The sequence below is a fragment of the Rhinatrema bivittatum genome, chromosome 2 (assembly GCF_901001135.1).
Source record: "Rhinatrema bivittatum chromosome 2, aRhiBiv1.1, whole genome shotgun sequence".
Lineage (NCBI taxonomy): Eukaryota > Metazoa > Chordata > Amphibia > Gymnophiona > Rhinatrematidae > Rhinatrema > Rhinatrema bivittatum.
In genome coordinates this window covers 782,021,792-782,044,604 of record NC_042616.1, presented here as the reverse complement: position 1 = coordinate 782,044,604, position 22,813 = coordinate 782,021,792, and the positions used below count along the sequence as shown (strand labels likewise).

Sequence of the window (22,813 nt, the reverse complement as noted above, 5' to 3'; positions counted from 1 at the left end):
TGCTAACTCCTCCTTCTATGGGAGTATCCAGCAGCCAGATTATAACCGATTGCTAACTCCTTAACAAGATCGCTAACAGATTGCTAACTCCTCCCTCTCCTGGAGGAGATTTATAACAGAATTCTTGGGTTCCTGTTAAGTACCGCAGCCGAAATGTCTGCTCATCCCTCAAGGTTTTGATAATAAAGATTACTTGAGGGAAGTAATTTAATTTTCTCCTTGTCTCTGATTTTATATGCACAAAAACAATACAAAAAATTTTTTGAACTGCCGTGCTTTGAGACCTGTAATTACGAATGACCCGCATGAACTTATGGATAAATGTAAGTCTGTTTGCTGCTGGGTGTTATGATGGTCTCTCTAATTCTGTGCTGGTGCTGATTTGCTTACAGATATTGATATTGTAAAATTTAAAACATTTTTTATGTGAATGCCTTATAGTTGATGAGCAAACTAATGGAGTCCGAGACAGGCCAAGATTGGGGCAGGCAGCTGATGAGGGTGGTCTGGTCCAGGTTGCAGGTAATTGTGGTCAGGTTCAGGCAAGAGATCAGGCTACAGGCAATCATGGACAAAGACACACAGGACAGGATGGGCAATACAAGGCAAGGCTGGACAAACATGGCTGAATGAGGAATCAGGAACGCAGGACACAGGAACTTGAAAGGACCCCCATTGCTGAGGCAAGATAATGCTACGAGGCCCTTGATCTAATGTCATGGGAGGGCACCGCTCAAAGTTTCCCGCTGCAGGGCCCATATAATGTGCACATATGTGCGCATGGCCTAAGGGGACGTAGCGGGAAACTTTGAGCGGTGCCCTCCCATGACATTAGATCAAGGGCCTCGTAGCATTATCTCGCCTCAGCAACGGGGGTCCTTTCAAGTTCCTGTGTCCTGCGTTCCTGATTCCTCATTCAGCCTTGCTTGGACTCTACGGGAATCCAAGATCTCCTGGACTTCTAATTGGATGTCTTCTTTTGTAGAGACATGGTGGCTTGGCCAAGAGAGAATTGCATATTTTAAGAGAAGTACGAGGAAGGCCTCATGGACGCACACGGATGGAGATAATTTGAGTTTGTAGGCTACTGGACTGAGTTGTCATTCAATGGATAATGGATTCTTGAATCGCAGAGCAAATTTCAATGAAGATATTTTCAACCACAGTTTTTTAGTGCTGAATCAAACCAGTGTTCCAGGGCAAAGTTGAGGTTGCTGGGTGATGTTTCTTTTCAGCTTTTTTTTTTTTTTTAAACCATTCTGCCACGTACTCTAGGAGGTGGTACATCAAAATGGCATCTGTGAGAGGATGAAGCAAATGAATTTGGAGATACGTGGTATGAATTTGTGCCAGAGCATGATGTATACATTTGAAGATGCTTAAGCGTTGGGCATCCGATGGAAGCATGCAGATCTATGCTGTTCATTAGAGTATTTCGTTATGTCATCCTTGGTGACGGTGAAGTAGGAGAGAGAGTATCAGTTCCCCCTAAAGAAGCGCTTTTGAAGGGTGAAATGGAGAATTCTTTGTCTTGGTTTGTGAAGAAGAGTGTGGATGAAGAATCTGAAGAGTGAATTACAAGTGCTATTGGAATGTACATTGGTGGAGCTACATGATGAATTGGACAAGTGATCTATCCAGGAGATTGACGAGAAAAAGAAGAGGATTATACAAGAGTTTTAGCTGTTTTAAGAGTTAGTGTAGTATAGTAATATATATATATTTTTTTTTTTTAATCTCTTTACATAATATGTGTGTGTGTGTATATATATATATATTTTTTTTTTAATCTCTTTACATATATATGTGTGTGTGTGTGTGTATATATATATATATGTATATATATATATATATTATAGGAAGGTATTGAGCATTTTTTAAACATGAATGGATGATTGGGGCTTTTGAAAGAGTAGGTGAATGTATGTGAGGGACTGTGGGAAGTTACGAATGTGATCATTAGATTAAGTAGGTTTTGTATATTTTTAAAATTCATTTTGATCCGGCGAGTGAACATAACACTAATGTGTAGTATATTGTACACACAACAGTAAGTAATGTATGTATAAATGTAATATGAGTTTATACCATTTTTTGCAAAATTAAAAAACACAACTTTTTGATATTAAAATTTGATAATTATTGTTTGTAGGTATATGTTCTGTCTTTACATGTATTGGTGTATCTCGTTGTTAGAGATTTCCCTTCATGTTAATATTTTCCTTGTTGGACAAAGAGTTTAGCCAGTTCAGGTGCTGACGGGAGGCTCGGAAGGGGCATGACATATGCATCATCTTAGAAAATCTAACCACTACCACTCATATGGTGGTATTGCCGCCAGAGAGGGGAAGGTCAGTGATGAAGTCAGTAGCCAAGTTAGTCCAGGGTTCCTTGGGGACTGGCAGCAGCTGAAACAATCCCCAAGGTAGAGCTTGCCACTTTTATTCATGGCATCACTTGGAACAGGACTCTATGTAACGCTTTTATGTCTGTCTTCATCTGTGGCCACCATTAGTGTCAGATTATTAATTCCTAGGTTTGGGTGAAACCTGGGTGACCTGCCAAGCGAGATTCATGAGCATAGTTGCATCTAAGCTGAGCATGTGAGCAATCAATCATACATTTCAGAGTATGGCTCACAGATTTTACATGGTCACTAATATAAATTTTTCTTTGTGTTTATATATAGAAATGCAGTGTTAAAACTGACGCTCAAAAACTGTTGGTTTAAAAAACCTTTTCTCACATTAAAAAAAATTTGCACACAGCTAGGTACTCCTTGGAGGGAACATTGGTCATGAGCCCACTGAAGAACCTTTTGTCGTAGACACTGGAGAACAGCGGTCTTCCCAGGAGGGACTATGAATGCAGCAGTGTCGATGATATGCCATGGAGACTTAAGAGAGCCTTTCCATATCAAAGGTACATGAGATGGCATCGGCTCGCCTGTTTTTTTTTTCAGCAGAACAGAATCACAGCTAAGTCAAACTAATTAAAAAAAACTATGACCAGTGAGCTCGATGGGGGTTCAGCCTCTGCATTTGTGCTAGCTGTTCTAGGTTTTGTGATCCATATAGATGATTACTGTATGCTTAGCTTCCTCCAAGAGGTATCGCCATTCCTCTAAGGCTAGCTTCTCCGCTAGCAGCTCACAATCACCAATTGTATAGTTCTTTTCTGTTGGAGAAAATTTTTTCGAGAAATAGAAGCAGGTCACGAGAGTACCATTATGGTTTATGGTACATGAGAATAGCATCTACTCCAAGGGTAGATGCATCTACCTCCAAAATGAATGGCTTGGATGGGTCTGAGTGGTGTAGACACAGATCAAGGATGAACTTCTTCTTGAGGAGCTCGAAAGCTTGGTTAGCATCCATGGTCCAGTTTTTACTGTCTGTGTCCTTCTTGGTTAGGGCTGTGAACAGAGCCACCAAGGAGGAGTAATCATAAATAAACTGCTTATAGTAATTTGCGAACCCCAGGAAGTGCTGCAGTGCCTTGAGGCCTACAGGCCAGGGCCACTCCAGTATGGCCTTTAATTTGACTGGGTCCATTTGTAGGTCTTGGCAGGAGATATTATATTCCAAGAAGGGAAACTCTTCCTGTTCAAAGGTACACTTTTCTAATTTGGCATAGAAGTAGTGTTCATGGAGTCTCTGGAGGACCTGTTTCAAATGACGTCTATATTCCGGCAAAGATTTAGAGAAGACTAGAATATCATAGAGGTAAACTACCACATGGAAGTAGAGAAGGTCCTGGCAGAACTCATTGACCATAGATTGTGCAACGCACCCACAGTCTTCCAGTCTAAAGGGCATCACTAGATATTGATAGGGTCTGTCACGGGTCTTAAAGGCGGTCTTCCATTCGTTGCCTTGTCAGATTCTGATCAAGTTGTATGTCCCCCTGAAAGTCCAGCTTGGTAAATATCTGCATTCCCCGAAGGCAATCAAAGAGTTCAGAGATCAAGGGAAGAGCATAGCAGTTGTTCTTGGTAATGGAGTTAAGATGCTGGGTGACTGGAACAGTGACTCCCTGGTGCTGGACTATTGGGACAATATCCTTATGGTATAGACTGTCCCTTTTGGAGCAGGTCAACAGGAGTGGAGCCTCTCAAAAGGGGGAATTGCTTAAATAGACTTCTCCCAAAGAAGAATGAATGGACAGATTCCTCCAGAAGCTGGGGCAGGGCTGCAACTGGCAAAACTTCAGGTTGAATTACTATTCCCTCTGGTTGGGAAGATGAGAGATGCGAGGAAGGCATTGAAAGAGGTTCTGCTGGCATGAGGACTGAACTGAAGGACAAGACTTCTTTAAAGGCAGAACGCAGCTGTGATGGAAACAGCAATTTGGAATGTAACAGGATCAGAATTAGTTGCTGAGCCTTGTATACTCAGGAGATGTCCAGAGAAGGCTAGCATAGAGAATGTACATGCTGCTTTCCTAAGAGTCAGTTGATCTCATTAGCAGTTTATTACCTGCACATGACTGCTGGGTTCTCAGGACTGAATCAACCAGTTTTTTCAGTTTTAAATTTTGCTTTCTGAGAATGGATTAGGAAAGCTGAACTAGTTTTACAAACAGAAACAGAATTTGTTTTGCAGATGAGGAGCTTTGCTTAATTTGGCAGGTTACCTTGACTGTGCTATTTTAAATTAATTTGGCAAGCTGTGGATTTCAAAGAACCAGTGTGTGCTATGGATTTTAAAAACTGAGCTTGGCTCCTCCTTAACGGATTGTATGGAAACAGAATTTACTTTTGTAAGTAAGAAACTTAATTTAACTTGGCCAGTTGTAGCTGCATTAGTGGTGCTTCTCAGAAATGCTGTGCTAGATGTTTGAGATATAGCTCTCATACTGTGAACGTCAGAATTGTGCATCACAGGAACAAATTTAACTTCCTTTGGCTGATTTTAGTTATGCCTGGATATGCTGGGGGTTCTAGACAATCAGTGCTGAATTTGGAAGCAAGCTGTACCTTTACAGGTAAAGGAGCTAAAGTTTTCTTGGCAATTTAAAGTCTGCAATAGTGAGATTTTTCAAGGAGGCTGTACTGGATGTTGCAAAAGATTTGCTTTCTTCTGATGCTGGATTTAATTTTCTTTGGCTGTATTTGCCTGTACCAGAATGTGTTGTTTTCTCCAAGGGAGCTAGATTGGTTGCAAAGCAAATTGGGCATGCTAAGTCTTGAGGCATATACCCAGGAAGGCACTGATATCCCACCAAGTTGAGTTAAGAGAACCATACCCCAATGCAATCTGGGAATGTAGGAGAGTTGTTTTGCTGGGCATTTGCTGCATTTCAATATGCTGAGGTTTGAGGTACAATCATATAATCAGGCAGTGGAATCCTTAGCTTGGAGTCTGACTGCAGTGCAGCACAGCTGCTGCAGATGTTTACGGATGCATCATTGATGGAGTAGAAAAATGGCAAGCAATGCACTCCAGAAAATGTGAAGGATTCCAAATTTGGCAGACAAAATGAGGTATAGAAACATGAACGTCAAAATTAAAATCTAACTTACTGGATAGACAAGGAGTCCCGCACCAACTCCTGAAGGCAATGGTTGGCTTTCACATGATGTTATGACTTGGGTCCAGGTTGGATAAAGGGAACACCACCCTCAGAGTGGCGCAGGATTTCAAGTCAAGGGTAGGGCCAGTCTTTTGCTTAACCAACCCTTTCCCCTGCAGGTTGAGCTCTTCGGTTCTGGGGGCCAGCAGGTCTCTACAATGGCAGTACATCATGATGAGTCTGGAGCAAGGCTGGGGCAATGCTTGGACAGCCTGGTAAGGCTGGAGCAAGGCTTAGACAGGAACAGAGTGCAGGTAAGAACAGGAACAAGCTTGGACAGGAACAGTGCAGAAAAGGACTGGAACAGGAGCTAGACTAAGACAGGGCAGGAAAGGGTGAGACAAGAACAACATGAAACATAAAGGCCTGAAGGCAGTGTTAGGTAGAGAAGGCTCCGAGGGGGAAAAGAATGGAAAGGCTAGATAAGCCACAGAGCAAGACAAGGCCTAGATAGGCCAGATGGCAAGGAGGAAGAAGACCTGGAAGCCACAAGGCAAGCCAAGACAAGGGTAGGCCCAGGTAGGCCACAAGGCAACAGTGACTAGGGCAGGGAGCCAAGGGTGATTTGATGTGAAAGCGAGGAAGGTTTGGCAAGGCTGCATTATGTAGGGCTGAGGCTTGGATGTGGTGCAGACAAGGAGGGAGAGCTTGGCAAGGCTGGAGACATGGTTTCCTGAGGACTCCTTGTGGCTTGGATGCTGTGCCACAAGCTGAGTTTGAGCTGTGAGGAGCTGATGGGGATAGCACAGAATGGAGCTCCAAGGAGACCTCTTCTGGGAGGGGAATGGGGAGGCGTCATAGTCTGGATAGAATGAGGCTGCGTAGCAGATGAAATCTTAAATGTTAGGTCTAGCTGAATGGTTAAGCTGATTAGGCCCTTCAATGTCTCTGGCAGATCCCTGGCAGCCAGCTCATCCTTTATGCATTCTGAGAGCCCTTACCTGAAGATTGCAGTCAGACTATCAGTGCCCCCCACTGAAGTTCAGAGGCCAGGGTGCAGAAGTGCACTGCATACTTCCCCCCCACCCCCCCTCCACAGACTGAGAACCCTTTCCAATCTGCAGAAGTTCAGATGACTTGGAAGCCATGCAACCTGACTTGAAAAGATCTGCTGGAATGCTTGCAAGAAGCAATTCAAGTTGTGTCCCCCCCCCCCCCCCCCTCACCAGAAGAAGATCTCTTTCTCAGAGAGGCGAGGCAAGGCCCAGGCCAGGGCAGAGCTGTCAAGCAAGGATAGAATGTCACCTTGACTCGAAGGTGCTTTTAATTCAAACTGCATCCGACATTGATATAGGAAGCCTCAACATTTCACTGGATCTCTATCGTACCTCGGTGGCAGAGGTATACGATGGGTGGGAGCAGTAGGATTTCCTGCAGGAAGCCTGAGCAGTCTGGGCAGACATACCTTGCAGGTACTGGCCATGGTATTCAGCTGATTCTGCTGCTGCTGAAGCTGATGCGCTAGCTTGGCATTAGCAGAAATCTGAGGTGATTCTGCTGAGCTCATGGCCTCAGCAAACTCTGATGGGTGGTGTGGATGTGAGCCCTTTGTGCTGCGGCATAGTTGATGCAGTCTTGAAGGTGAACCTATGAGGCTTACACTGGCAGCTGGCGAACATGCCTTGTATCGGGATGGCCTGGAGCTTCACCTATATCAGCCACCTCTCCCGCAGGTTTAGCCCATGGGTTCTTGAGGCTAGCAAGGACATAGGTGGGTCGCTAGGGCGGTGACTAAAGTGAGAGTCCAATGGCACACTGGGGTCAGGGCAGGCAGACCAATGGAGTCTTAGACAGACCAAGGTCAGGGCAGGTGACAGACAAGGGTGATCAGGTCCAAGCAAGAGGTCAGCTCCAGAAGGCAGGCAATAGTGGATGAAAACACACAGAAGATACTGGACGAAACAGGCAATGCAAGGATGGACAACGAATCGGGAACCAGAAACTGGAAAGCAATGCACACTGCTAAGGCAGGAGACCTATTACTGCTGAATGTAACTATCATTTGAAGATGCTTCCCTCCAAACCATGCACTGCATAATGACTGTTGGCTTTCTCCCTTGTTCTAGTTTAAAAGCTGCTCTATCTTCTTTTTAAAGGTTAGCGCCAGCAGCATGGTTCCACCTTAGTTAAAGAGGAGCCCGTCCTTTCAGAAAAGACTCCCCAAAAGGCTAGCCAGTTCCTTACAAAACTGAATCCCTCTTCCCTGCATAATTGTTTCATCCATGCATTCAGACTCTGGAGCTCTGCCTGCCTCTGGGGTCCTGCATGTGGAATAGGGAACATTTCATGGATTGCTACCCTGGAGCTTCTGGATTTCAGCTTCCTACCTAAGAGCCTAAATTTGGCTTTCTGAACCTCCCTCCCACACCTTCCTATGTCATTGGTGCCTACGTGTCACAACAGCCAGCTTGTCCCTAGCACTGTCTAAAATCATATGTAGGTGATTTGTGATGTCTGCCACCTTCGCACCAGGCAGGCAAATTACCACGTGATCCTCATGTCCACCAGCCACCCAGCTATCTACATTTCTAGTAATTGAATCACCAATTATGATGACCAATATAAACCTTCCCTCCTGGGACAGGAACTGAAGAAACTTGAGACAAGGAGAGCAGGTCCTTGCTACAGGATCACTTCTTGCTACACCAGCGTGATGCTTTCTGACTAGGAGACCTTCCTCCTCCAAGGCAGTACCAGGGCTGCCAGACTGGAGTAGGGACTTGGCTACTAAGTCCTGAAAATCTCCTCTTTATACTCTGCCTCAGCTCCTCCAGGTCTGCCACTCTAGCCTCGAGAGATCAGACTCATTTTCTGAGAGCCAGAAGCTCTTTGCACCAGGTGCACTCATGCAACTTCTCACCAACAGGTAAAATATCATACATGTGGCACTCGATGCAAAAGAAAGGAAGACCCCTCTCTGCTGAACTGCTGCCTTCATCATAATTTTGTTGAGTTCTTAGTTAAGAGAAGGTTGCTAAGGGAATAGGAACGTATAAATTATTGTTCTTTAAATTTATTGTATTCCCTATTAATCTGATAGTGACCTGCAAGGGGATAATTAAACTATTGATAAGGGCTGGGGTAATCCTGTTTTTTAGATAAAAGCCTAATTGACTTTTAATGTGAAAGTGTCTCTTGCCTATAAATCAAAGGATGAGTTTAGGGGTAGGAGGGAGGGAAAGACACAGAATTATCTACCCTATGCTGGGTTTTTAACATAGACACACACACACACTAATAAAAATACCCCACTATTTCAACTGTCCTAAACTTTCCCAAAGCTATACTCACTGATCCTCCAGCAAGATGATCTTCTCTCAATGCTGCCATGGAAGACAATAGAAAAGAATTTACCTAGCAACCTGGTCTTTTTTTTTTTTTTTTTTAATTAGACACACACACATAAGTCACTGGCTTTAAGTCAAGGCGCACACACCTGAAGGCAGTTTATCCCACAATTTCACGTTTCTCCAAAACTTAAATCCCAATTTTTTTCTGCTAGCAATACTTACCAATCCTCTTCAGCCACTAGCAAAATCATCATCTCTCAATACTTCCTCAGGAATTGCCCCTTTTTTTTTCCTGCAGTATGCTCTTCCTACTTTCCTCCTGTGAGGAGTGAAAAATGAATCCTACAAAAATTATATTTAACCTATGAACTTCAAGCATCTATAGTTGAACAATGTTTTCAGTCTAGCCATTCAGGACTATTATAGAGCAAGTTCAATCATCATGGTTTGAATTTGATGGGGAAACCTTGTTGAATATGTGTTAACGGATTTGGAAATTTACTTTGCAATCTGTGGCTCCAGAGGTTATGAATGAGAAAGTGGAATGGCACAGCCTACGTTGATTTTGTACTTAAGTGAGCTTTGTGTTATCATTTTATAGGCTAGGCTGGATCATCAGCCTATTGTGGGAGCTTTCTATCCTCCTGTTTTGTTTTTTTCGTTTTTGAGTGATTCCTGAACAATGACAGTTGAGCATGTAAAATGATGTCTGCTGTTCACTTTACTGGAGAAGTTATAGATGGAAGCTTTCTGGATCACTGCTACCCCTGCAGCAGAGATTTCGAAACGCAGAACCATGTTTGCTTAGTACTTCATGATATACACACACTATGTTAAAAATATTTTCTGAAAGTGTTACTGTTGCATTACCATAAAATTGGCTTGATCCTTGCTGCGATTTCATTCTACCATTTTCTGTTGCATATGTAATGATCTTTAAATTTATTTATTTATTTATTTAGGTTTACTTTTACATAGAATACAAATTTCAGAATGTTCTGTTTTCTCTACAGTGGGTGTCTGTGGCAACCTCTTGAGTTTCACACCTTTTTAATTTTTCTTGATTACTCCACCACCTAAAAATAAAAAGGTCATGCCTTGATACTTGAACTGTGCACACTAGGAACATATTGTTACAATGGGATCATATTAATACAAGTGATACAATGTCGATTTCTTGCCTTTAGGATGATACATTTTGGAGTTATATGCAATTTTAGGTTCAAGTTGGTGGCCATGTAGATTTCAAATATGGCAGCCAAACTGATGTCATCCATATCATGTGACCAATTAAAAATGCAAGCTGGCCATACCAACAACCTATTGCTGAAACTGAATTCGGTTGTCATACATTTTCATACTAAACTGTAGCCAACGCTTAGACCTAGAGTAGGCAACTCTACTCCTGGAGTGCAACAAACAGGTCAGGTTTTGAGGATATCCACAGTGAATGTGTGTGATGTATAATTCATATTTTGTATGCAGAGATGTCTCATGAATATTCATTGTGGATATCCTGCTAATCATACCTGATTGTGGCGCTCCAGGACCAGAGTTGTGAATTCCTGCCAGAGACTGTTGGTACTAGGGACAGAGAAATTCTGGCGCAGTCTAAATATGGCTGCCATGAAGGTGTAAACCTGCTGATGGGAGCGTGTCTGAATGCTGAGAATTCCTAATAACATTTTTTTTTTTTAATTGGCCTTTGTTGGTTTCCTTTTTCTTTTAAAGGGAAAACAAGGGTATTCCGGTGAGTAGATATGCACTTTTATCTAATTTATGTTAAGAGAAAGCAGATGGGCCAATTTAGAAAAACATCTCTTAGGAAATCTGTTTAGAACTGATTTTGGATTAAAGTGATTTGAGGTGTATGTTTTGTCTTTTTGAAAAACACCATTTGTAAATATTTTGAATGCTCACGTTTATGTTACCCTGTTTATAACAGTTTTGAAGTATGTTTAGGTAATTGGGATTATAATAGGCCTTTTTCTAAACATGTCTATGCAACTGAATTTGTGAACATATTCATGGCCATGCTTAAAATGAGGTATTGGCATAAGCTTAATGTTTCCTTCATAATTAGAGGGCTGATACAAAGGCCACAAGCTAACAAGTGCAACCAGTCCTTGTATTAAAAATACTTGCTTATCGGTGGCCTGCTCAGATCTCTAAGGTAGCTGACATTTTGCTATGGCTCCCTTCTGCCATGCTTGCCCCATTTTTTTTTTTTTGGAGCAGACCCTGCAGAATGCTTCTGGCCATAAGGTCGGAGCCGCTGCTACTTCCAGGTGCTAAGTGTTCTGAGGTACAGTGTGCGGCTGCACTTGAGCAGCTCAAAGTAAACATGCCTGCATACAAACAGATGGGCGCAAGCTCACCGATAGGTGCCCTAGTGAAACACGCCTAAAAACTGACAGTTATATATGTATTTATTTTATTTATTCGGGTCACCATAGCATGCGCTCAGAAAGGGAGCAACTCTGTAAAACCAGTATCGCAAACCATGTGCAAATTCAAAACCAAAACACTAATATAGATCAATGTTATAGAGCAATTTTGTTTGCAGGAACTATGACAATATTAAAGTTAAAGCATTAAGATCCATTTGTAACTGCATAGGTACTTATTGCATAATCTGAAGCTCACAAACAGCTGCTTTATTGCTAATACTGGCCACACTGACTCTTGCAGGTCATGAACCAAAAAGCAAGGTTTTCATAGTTTTATGAAAGGCTAAATAAACTGAATGTTCTAACCCCAAGAGGTGGTGATTCTAAATTGATGTGGTTGCACAACTAAATTCTGTTGCACAGTGTTGTGCCAGTTTTAAGGAGAGAAAAGCCAGCAAAGCCTGGGATACACAGCTGTCATAGTACCATATAAGAGGATAGAGAATAGGCAATCGCCAATACTTGAGTTAACCTCATAAGGATTTTAAGAATTAGACGAGCAATTTTAAAAGTAAAACAGGTGCCAAGCAGCAGCCAATCTTGTACCAGTGCCCTTATCATGAAAAGTTAGAAAGTCTAATAAATTGGTATCACTAAAAGTTTTTTTAGTTTTTTTTCTTTATCACTACCAAATAAAACAAACCACTTTTTTGTTCCTTCTCCTCACTGCCATCTATGAAACAATACCTCCAATGGGAACTGCTATGCTACATGTCAGACTCATCTAGCGTGTCTCTCTTGATAAAGGGATGCATGTAAATTGTCAACTTGCAAAGCTCATGAGATCTTGTAGATGTTAAGTAAAGAAGTGGATTTTTCATGTATCTGAAAATGGCGATTCATAAATAGTTTTAAATAAATGTATTGGACATAATCAAGAATGCAAAAAGAGAAGTGTTTTAGAAACAGTGGACCCTTGAGTTACGACCAACCTTTCAGGTCTTGAGTTACGACCAATTTTCAAGTTACAACCAAGTGTTTGTGTTTTTTTTTAGAGAGAGAGAGAGAGCGAGCCTAGCCATAATGCCCTCATTCTAGGTAGGTATTTATACCCCTATATGAGGCCCACCTAGTTACTCGAGGTGAGGTTTAGGTAGGGGTTAGGGGCCACTTTGACATGCAGAGTGTGTCGTACGAACAGAACAGTGCTCTCTTGTGAAGATGTGATGACCTTCGGAGTGAGGAAACTCACCCAAAGATGAGATTTGTGCAATGTTCTCTCAGCCTAGCTTGATGTTACCCAGGTAGAGAGTCCATATACAGATATCGTAAAGGACCTGGTGGAGGAGGCAAAATTATTGTTTCTGGTAGGCTAGGCACACTTTATACCTTTTTGGTGAGTACACTAGGAAATTATTAGTGTTTCTGGTAATAACAGACATTATACAACCATTTTTTATTGTAGAAATGGTTAGGTAAGGGGTGTTTTTGGGAGGTTTGGAACGCATTATGGGTATTTCCATTATTTCCTATGGAAAAAATAGTCTTGACTTACAACCAACTTGAGTTACAACCAGCCCTCTGGAACCAATTAAGTTTGTAAGTCAAGGGTCCACTGTTTTGGTCTATTCTATGACCCCTGCTCATTCTTCTAGATTTTAAAGACTCCAAAATTTCACAGTAAGTCTGAATGTACTGTCTGTACTGCACATGTCTTGCAAGATGCTGTATTCAGGACACTTTTACTGAGTTTTAGTTTATGTAAACATCCTACACTCAGCTATGCCATGTGAAACGGCTGGGAGATGGATGTTTATTTCAACTGATTTCAAATAGCAGCACATCTGAAAATATATGGAAAGTCCTGGTGAATGGATAATTTCTGAGTTTCAATTGGCTTTTACGTTTTCAGCTCTGTGTATTTGAAATAAACACAAAATGAAGTACAAATCTGTCTTCTATTCATAGCAACAGAATGTAACTTCAGGAAGATTAGAATTGTGTGGATACCAGTTTCATAAATATATGTTTGCTGCAGCTGTTGGGCTGCAGAGTAATGTCCAAAATTCAGCTGCCTTGTCAAGGACATTTGGATCATGCAATGGTTTAATCATAGTTTTAGTTTTGTGTACCGGACTGTTTTAAAATTGCATATGAGTGTTTTTCTCAAAACTTAAATCTATTGTGAGATTACAGGAATAAAGTAAGATCTATAACTTACATTAAAAAATACAAAATAAATATGTGCTTACACAACAGCTAAGAAAAGTATCCTTTATTGGAAAATGTATTTTAGAACTCAAACACATTTTATAATAAATTTGTTCATTAATGTGGATTAACATCTTTTTTTTTTCTTTCTTTTGTGTGTGTGAACTGGCTTTCTTTGTAATATGAGGGTAATTTTAGAACACTGCGCAGAAATGTGAGGTCTGCGTGTGCCTTTTCTGTATTGACTTCCTGCTGATTTTGGAAGTAAATGCCAGGGTAAAGTCCCCGAGAATGCACACAAGTTACACACGGGAAGTTACACCCACCCTCGGGGGTGCCTAACTTCCACCTGTAAACTTCCACACAGAGTGGAAAATCCAAAGGCCTGCAGGTATGCCCTAGCCTTTCACCTACTGTGAGTGCATGTAATCAGGTTCAACAAGTAGCCATGGGGGCTATTTTCAAAGAGCCACGTAAGGGGGATAAAATGGAGTTTTATGCGCACAAGTGGTTTTGAATATTAACCCCTATATGAGGACCTGGATTTTAGCCAAGTTTCCCATTTATATCATTAGTTTGTAAGGGTTCTAGGTTTATGTCCATGTTGTGTGACTTTTGGTTTTAGAAATATAAGGATCCTGGCTCTGATTGGCAATGTAAGGCAATTTGGGTTGCCTGTCAGGAAATAGGTACAACTGAATTTCTTATATCAGTAGCCTCTACCACTTTATTAGAGTCACCCGAGGGAGTTATGTTCCTTTTAGATGCCCTTCTGCACCATCCTGCCTCCCCTGGCACCATAAATACTGCGTGTGATGGTAGCTCATTCAACTTGAAATTGCAGAAGAGGTTTTACAGCCAGTCAGACACTTTCATAGCGAGCAGTCCATTATAACGTACGAGCCAGGCGCAGCATATCTTTATGCCTGAATCTGAAAATGAGTGGAGGCCAGTCAGATGATCTGTCATTTAAAATGTTTGATCTTGTGGAAGCTTTAGCAGAATCAGAGAAGACCTCTTCCACTAGCTCATAAAACTGAGATTATAAACTAGATTGATGCGCTGCCAAAATCAAGCTTGAAAGAACAAGTGGTTCTTTTTCTTTCCATAAATCAGCATTAAACAATTAGATAAAATCAAGGGAACATTTATCACGATGGCATTCCAACTTGAACTTGTCAACGCAGCGAACAAGATGTGGATGTGGAAGATAGCCTATGCAAATGGTTTGCAGCTTGATCAGCATTTCTTCCCTCCTTAAGGTGAGTAAGGACATATTTTCATTGTCAACCTTTACTGATGAAGTTTGAATCATTGATTCATTCACTTACAAACATTTTAATAATAATAATAATAATAAAGAAAAAACCCCACCCTCTAGTAAATATAAAAAGCATGGTAATATAATTGTCATTGCTTTACTCTATATAGAGTTGTACATTTAAACAATCGTAAAATCTAACTCAACATGGAGTTTGTGGAGGCTGTGAAAAATGGAATAAGTTTAGAGATTTGTTGTCTTAGTTTTACAATGTTATAATTTATTTGACTATTAAAAACAAAGCTATTTATAAAATGGTAGATTTCTCACATCTTAGTAAATATTTATTACAAGTTGTGCAGACATTTTAGAAATTTAAATTACTATAAGAGCTGATCAAGAAAGGCCCATATCTGTGTAGTGTTACTCACCTGATGACCCCCTAGAACTGAGAACATACCATCTCAACCATGGCTAGAATGCGTGTGTACTTTTTGTAACAGGTAAAAGTGCATGCACTGTTCTACTGTATGCATACATTTAGCAACATAAAGGCTGGATAACATTATGAAGTGTGTTTTACACATGTACACAGCCTTACCTGCAGAATCGGATGCAAGAATCAGCTTTATTGTATTTCCTCTTCAGTTAAAATTATTAATGTTCAGGCTAGGGAAACTAAGTCATTAGTGCTTCCAAAAATGCAGGGCAAACCTAATTTATTGAGCATGACACAGTTACCAACCAGGTCTGGATGGAGGCCCAGGCATCTGCTTCAGGGGTCGGGAACATTTTTGGCTGAGAGAGCCATGAACGCCACATATTTTAAAATGTAATTCCGTGAGAGCCATACAAGACCTGCCAAATTAATTTACTACAACCCCCTACTCTCTTGATGCCCCCCCCCCCCCCCCCCCCCCCCGACCTGCCAAAAGTCCCTGGGGGTCCAGGGCTCGCAGACAAATCTTTAATAAAAAAAAAAAATCTAACAAAACTCCCCACCTTCCTGACACCCCCCAAGACCTCCAAAATTAATTTACTACAATCCCCCACCCTCCTGACCCCCCCAAGACCTGCCAAAAGTCCCTGGTGGTCCAGCGGGGTTCCAGGAGCGATCTGGACTTAGGCTGTCGGCTGCCAGTAGTCAAAATGGCGCCGACGGCCCTTTGCCCTCACTATGTCACTGGGGTAGACCAATGGCAGCGGTAGCCTCTGTGACATAGTGAGGGCAAAGGGCTGTCGATGCCATTTTGACTACTGACATCCCTTTGCCCTTACTATGTCACAGGGGCTACCGCCGCCATTGGTCGACATCAGTGACATAGTGAGGGCAAAGGGCCGTTGGCGCCATTTTGACTACTGGCAGCCGACAGCCCAAGTCCAGGAGATCGCTCCTGGACCCCCGCTGGACTTTCAGGGACTTTTGGCAGGTCTTTGGGGGGTGGAGGTCAGGAGGGTGGGGGGTTGTAGTAAATTAATTTTGGAGGTCTTGGGGGGCATCAGGAAGGTGGGGGATTTTGTTAGATTTTTACTTTTTTATTAAAGATTTGTCTGCGAGCCAGATGCAGCCATCAAAAGAGCCACATCTGGCTTGCGAGCCATAGGTTCCCGATCCCTAAGCCTTAGCGTGCCAAAGGACCCTAAATTGCTTTAGGGCAGTGTACCAGCACGGTTTCAAAGGCCACTGATGTGGCACCCTGCCTCCAGGTGCCAACATTTAAATCCAGCCCTGTGACCAACACCCAAATGTAGCAAACTATATAGCAAGAGCTTAAATTCTGGAATGATCACTTGCAGGATGAGAAGAGTGGAACTGTCATATTGTGAGCACACTATAATGCCATTTAGTAGAACAATATAAGATTATATTTATCTTTACAAATGGTTGAGCAAGTGTGTTTTAAGGTGAGCTCTTTTCAGTGGAAAGGAAGCTCTTGTACAAGAGGTCATAATATGAGACTCGATGGAAATAGGCTAAGGAGTAACAAAATATTAACAAAAAAGATAGTGAATACACTTATTTAAACACAAAAAATGGCCTTCCGTTGGAGGTGGTAGAGATCTAAACAGTAACAGAATTGAAGAAAGCATAGGATAAGCCCAGAATATTCTTAGTTGCAAGGATATGTAGTTAAAGCCTGAAACTGGGTAGGCTCTGCAGTGTTGCCTTATGAATGGGCCTTGTGGGCCTTAGCTGCGATTATATTGTGTTTTCCTAAGGCCCATGGGCAGGAGAGATAATGGGGTACAAGAGGGAAAATGGGGACCACAACAAAGCTAGCATAGTTGTAATGTATATATTCAGAGGATGCTGCACAATGGAGACATGAAATCTACCAAATGTTTATTGGAGCCTGCCAGAATCTGCTAAGATGGATGAGCTCCTATGGTAAATTCTTGCCTTATAATTGTAGCAGATTAAAGCCCATAAAAGGTCCACTCAACTTTTTATTTCTTTTTGATCCCAACAGGCCTAGGATTGCTGTATCCAATTTTCAGTTGATTAACAGATTACATCTTTTGTTATGCTGAGGCAGATTTGATTCAAGAAGGGCTTGATGCTAAGGCTCATCATTTTAGAGCTATGGCAGCTTTGGTAGCCCATTTAAGGTTTGCCTCCATTGAGGAGCTCTATAAGCCTCTGATGTGGAATTCAGTCCACAAATGTACTTCTTTTTCTTGTCTAGAACAGGGGTGAGCAAACATTTATTTTTAAACAGGACCACAAGATTGGCACTTGTCTCCACCAGTGGTTGGCTCGGAGCCTTAGAACTCCTCAAATGGAAATAAAGAAGAAACAATAGCAATTTCCTTTCCCAGCAGCTTGTATCACACAGGTACAGTACCATGAATACCCCAAGGTACAGTGAGAGGACCGAAGCAGCAACCCCTTCTCCAGCTGCTTATATTACACAGCTACAGTGGCAATAATGCCCCAACGCACAGCACACCCTCCCCAAGCATATTATAGAAGGAAGATGTTATTTATTTTATTTATTTATTTATTTATTTATTTTTAGTTTTTAGTTTTTATATACCGATGTTCCTGTATAATATACATATCACACCGGTTTACAAGGAAATAAAACTGACGCCTCGGTGGGCAGTTTACATCGAAACATGATAAAAGATAACATAAAGGGGCAGGGGAATTTTATGGGTTCCCTATCCCACAGCTGCCACCATGCTTTTCCTCATCCTCTATATCCACCTTTCCTCCTTCACCATTCTCTCCTCCCTCTTATGCCTTCTTCCAGCCTGCAACGTTTTTTGCTGCTGCTGCTGCTGCAAACTTCTTTCCACTGACACCTGCCTACTCTGTGCTCAAGCAATAGGCCTGATATCATGATTTGTTGCATGTGCACAACCTCGAGCCAGTGCAGATGCCCAGTTTGGAGCATCTGCAAGCTGGAGACAATAGTGAGCTGGTGCAACATCGGTGGGCTGCGTAAAAGGGGAAGACAGGCCAATTCTGGCTTGCAGGCTGTAGTATGCAGACCCTGCTCTAGATGCTCTCAATGCAACAATAGGGTTGGCCAGTCTGTCCTCCAGAGTCTATAAGAGGTGGAATCCATCTCCATCCCCCAGGTCCCTTTATATTTTGCATTGCCTTTCTTTAAAAATAAGAAAAATAAAAAGGAATATAAAGTGGGTGGCTCCCTACAAAAATTATCATCTGCCTTGTGGTGGCCTTGTTTCTGTTTTTTATCTCCTTTTTTTTCTTGGAAAACAATTCTTAACTAGGATTCCCACATCTATAATTGATTAATCCTCCTTATCTTCAGAAAAAGTGGTACTGGTTATTTTTTGTGGGCAGCAGAATAACTAGCCATACATGACCAGTGTTGTTCCCTTATGGAATTGGCGTTTGCATTCTTTAAATTATTGCATAGGATTGAGCAGGTCCTGCATGTAGCAGCTGAACGGGAAGTCCAATGCATACCAAAAGAAAGCTTTCTAGGCTTTTTCACTCTTTTGTGACAGCTTTTCCTGCTGTGCAGGACGAACACTCATGACAGATAATGGTGTATATAAGGGAGAAGATTTCAGTATGGTAGCTAATAGGGATGTGAATCGTTTTTGAACGATTAAAATTATCGTCAGATAATTTTAAAATCGTTCTAAATCGTTAGAGTGCACGATACAATACAAATGCCCCCGATTTATCGTCAGGGGCATTTGTATTGTATCGTTAAATAGGGCACGGGAATTATTTGGGGGAGGGCGGGAAAACCGGCACACCAAAACAACCCCTAAACCCACCCCGACCCTTTTAAACTAATTCCTTACCCCCCCCCCCAAAATGTTAAGTTACCTGGTGGTCCAGTGGGGGGGGGGTCCCGGTGCAATCTCCCGCTCTCGGGCCATCGGCGCCATTTTGGCTGCCACTAATTAAAATGGCGCCGATGGCCCGATTAAAAAAAAAAAAAACAAAACCCACCCAACCCTTTAAATCGACCCCCCCCCCCCTCCCGACCCTTTTTTTTTTTTAAGGGAGACCCACGCCGCTAAAAAAAAACAACCCACCCGACCCTTTAAATCGACCCCCCACCCTCCCGACCCTTTTTTTTAAGGGAGGCCCACGCCGCTAAAAAAACAAAACCCACCCGACCCTTTAAATCGACCGCCCCCCCCCCCCCCCGACTCCCCCCAAAACCTTTTAAAATTACCTGGTGGTCCAGGGGGGCCTCGGGAAGAGATTTCCCGTTCCCAGGCATCAGCTGTTCTAAAAAAAAAAAAAAAAATGGCGCCGATGCCCCTTTGCCTTTACCATGTGACAGGGTATCCGTGCCATTGGCCGGCCCCTGTCACATGGTAGGAGCACTGGATGGCCGGCGCCATCTTTAAAGATGTGACATGTGACAGGGGGCCTCCCTTAAAAAAAAAAAAGGGTCGGGAGGGTGGGGGGTCGATTTAAAGGGTTGGGTGGGTTTTTTTTTTTTATCGGGCCATCAGCCCCTATAATATCTATAATAGGGGCTGATGAGTAAAGATGGCGCCGGCCATCCAGTGCTCCTATCATGTGACAGGGGCCGGCCAATGGCACGGATACCCTGTCACATGGTAAGGGCAAAGGGGCATCGGTGCCATTTTTTTTTTTTTTTTAGAACAGCTGATGCCTGGGAACGGGAAATCTCTCCCCGAGGCCCCCCTGGATCTCTCCCCGAGGCCCCCCTGGACCACCAGGTAATTTTAAAAGGTTTTGGGGGGGTCGGGAGGGGGGGGTCGATTTAAAGGGTCGGGTGGGGTTTTTTTTATCGGCGCGGGCCTCCCTTAAAAAAAAAAAAAGGGTCGGGAGGGTGGGGGGTCGATTTAAAGGGTCGGGTGGGTTTTTTTGTTTTTAGCGGCACGGGCCTCCCTTAAAAAAAATTAGCGATGTGAATTGGAATCGGAAACGATTCCAATTCACATATCGTAACGATCAGATTTCCCTCCCCCCCCCCCCCCCCCCCCCCCCAGCCGAATCTGATCGTTAAGACAATCTGGCACACGATTCACATCTCTAGTAGCTAATCCACTGCTTGATTGTTAATTCACATAAGCCCAAATTTTAAAAGCCTGGCACACATTAAAACCAGGGGATACATGCGTGGCCGGGCCGAGCACATTTTAAAAACAGCCCGGCCACACATGTATCCCCCAGTACCCCTGGAAGGGCCGAGCTCCTTGAAAGGGACGGGGCAGGGGCCGACCAGGATAGTGGTCATTAGGCCCTGTCCCGGGGAAGTGCGCCGGCAGCCGGCCAGCGTGGAATTTAATTCATCTGTTCAGATGAAGTAAGATGTAAAATGTATGTTGTAAAATTGTGGCGTCCATGTGTGCGCATCAAGAAGCCATGTGCACATGGACACATGCACGTGGGTTTTAAAATTTATCCCATAATAAAGATCATAAATCCCATGATGGGTCAGATTAGTGGTCCATCGACCCTAGCATCTTGTCTCTAACAGTGACCAATTTGGGTTACTTGGTAGTTCCCAGCAGATTGCTATGGGAAAGTACTTTTCATATTACTCCCAGAATTAAGCAGTGAAGACACCCAAGTCTATCTCGCTAAAACTTATTTATGGACTTGTCCTCCAGAAACTTGTCCAGATTTGGTTATACTGCTAACCTTGACCACATTCTCTAGCAACAAATTCCATAGCTTAACTATGCTAAGTACAATGGTTACGCTCCTATCCCTTGACCTTTAAATTTCCTGGAAAGTCAAATGAGATTTTATCTGGATTTTGAGAAGGCATTTGGCACACTACTACTATTTATCATTTTTAAAGTGCTACTAGAAAGACAGCGCTGTACAGATACACATAAGATACAGTCCCTATTCTGTAGTGCTTATAGTCTACTAAAGACAAATATTCATGACAAGGAAGAGTTTGTGGGAAGTACAATTATTGTAGAGAAGTACTTAAGATTTAAAAGCAGCTTCAGAAAGATGGAGTTTTTAAACTGGATTTGAATTTGGCCAGAGTCAGCATGATGCATGGAATCAGGAAGTCAATTCCAGGCATAGGCAAAGCACCGAAGTCAATATTAAAAAAAAAAAAAAAAAAGCTGTCCCTAAATTTTAACACCAAACAAGCTAGGGTCCTAAGTTTTCAGCTGAAAACTCACCTATTTTTAGGGCACTAAAACTTTGGTGCCTAAATTTAGGCCACCATTTACCTAGGTTTGGGGATCTTAGGTTAGTGCTGAAAATCAGTACTAAGCATCTAACTCAGGAATCCTGTCATACCTCTGCCACTATGACTACCCACTTTATAAGCTCATAAATTTATAGGGGCCTATTAAATGTTCAAAATTATTTAATTTAGGATCTTAGTTTCATTGTTGTTTGTTTATTATTATATTGTTTATTATGATGTCCACAACTAATGCCAGTATATAAAAATGTTTAAATAAATAATAAATATTTCAATTTTTATATTCCACTTTTTGGCACATAACATTTAAGTACTGTAGGTATTTCTATATCCTCAGAATGCTTACAGTCTAATAGGGTGATAGATCAAGCTGCAGTAGAGCTATATTGTGCGTAAAACAGTGATATCACCTGGTATTTGTGATAATTTACATATTTTTGCCTAGGTTCCCACACCTATACCAATGAGTTGCTTTGCATCAATTTGCATGCCTGAATTTTCCAAATCGATGCAAAACAGCTCTTGCATAGGATTAATTGTCAGACCTGTTAATTTAATTACAGCTCCTGAGAAAATATTAATCTAATGTGGAAGCATCAAGATCCTATTGTGGGTCCGGATGCTCTCACATTAGATTTAAAGGGCCAAGAATTTTTTTTTAAATGCAGCAAAAAATAGGAAAAAGTGTGCAACAAAAATAGTAAAAAAAAATAAAAATAAAAATAAAATTTTTTTTAAATGTCATCACAAGAACAGCTGATCTTTTAAAAAAATTTTATACTTTGGATGTCAGGGCCGCCACTCGAGTGGCAGCCCCAGAGTGAGAAGAGGGATCAGGTTTGACCCCCCACACCTTTCTTAATATTTTTTGCTGCAGTTTTTTTGGGGGCTTGGCCCTTAAGGCAACGATGACCCCATGAGTTTGGGGCTGCCTTTGCATTGTTTTGCCTCAAGGCAAAACCTCACGGTGATAAAGCCATAATATTTGTTGGGGGCTAGTAGGACCCCTCCCATGAAAAGCCATCAGCCATCATGGCTTGAGGCATTAAGGCCTAAGTGTGTACCTGAGGTAATGGAGGATGAAGTGATTTGCCCAAGGTCAAAAGGAACAGCAATGGGATTTGAACCCTGGCTTCCCTGGGTCACAGCCTCCTGCTCTAACCACTAGGTTATGCCTCCATTTAAAAAAAACAAAAAACAATTTACCTTTATATTGATTGACTTACCCTTATCCTCGTGTATTTATACCTTCAAAAATTCTAATAGATAGGTAAAGCATGACTTCCCTTTGCTGAAACTTAGAAACGTGACAGCAGAAAATGAATATATGGCCTATCTAGTCTGTCCTTCACACCAGTACTGGCTCTTTCCCATTAAGCCTTATCTGACATCAAGCTCACTGGTCTATATAACCCTGAGCACCCATTTCAAAAATTGTCT

General features: G+C 42.1%; 1 long non-coding RNA gene across 6 annotated transcripts in view; it reads left to right on the top strand.

The window, feature by feature from the left end:
- The window catches only part of LOC115085733, a 129,980-nt gene that overhangs the window by 25,282 nt on the left and 81,885 nt on the right, over nt 1-22,813 (top strand). For 2 of the 6 annotated variants that reach the window (XR_003854943.1, XR_003854939.1), the window contains exon 2: nt 2,769-2,922. The exons of 2 other annotated variants lie outside the window; for them this stretch is intronic. This is a non-coding gene — a long non-coding RNA (uncharacterized LOC115085733). Of the gene's footprint in view, nt 1-2,768; nt 2,923-4,618; nt 4,762-14,583; nt 14,728-22,813 lie in introns of those variants that run through there. 2 more of the 6 variants (XR_003854944.1, XR_003854940.1) reach the window with 2 other exon arrangements.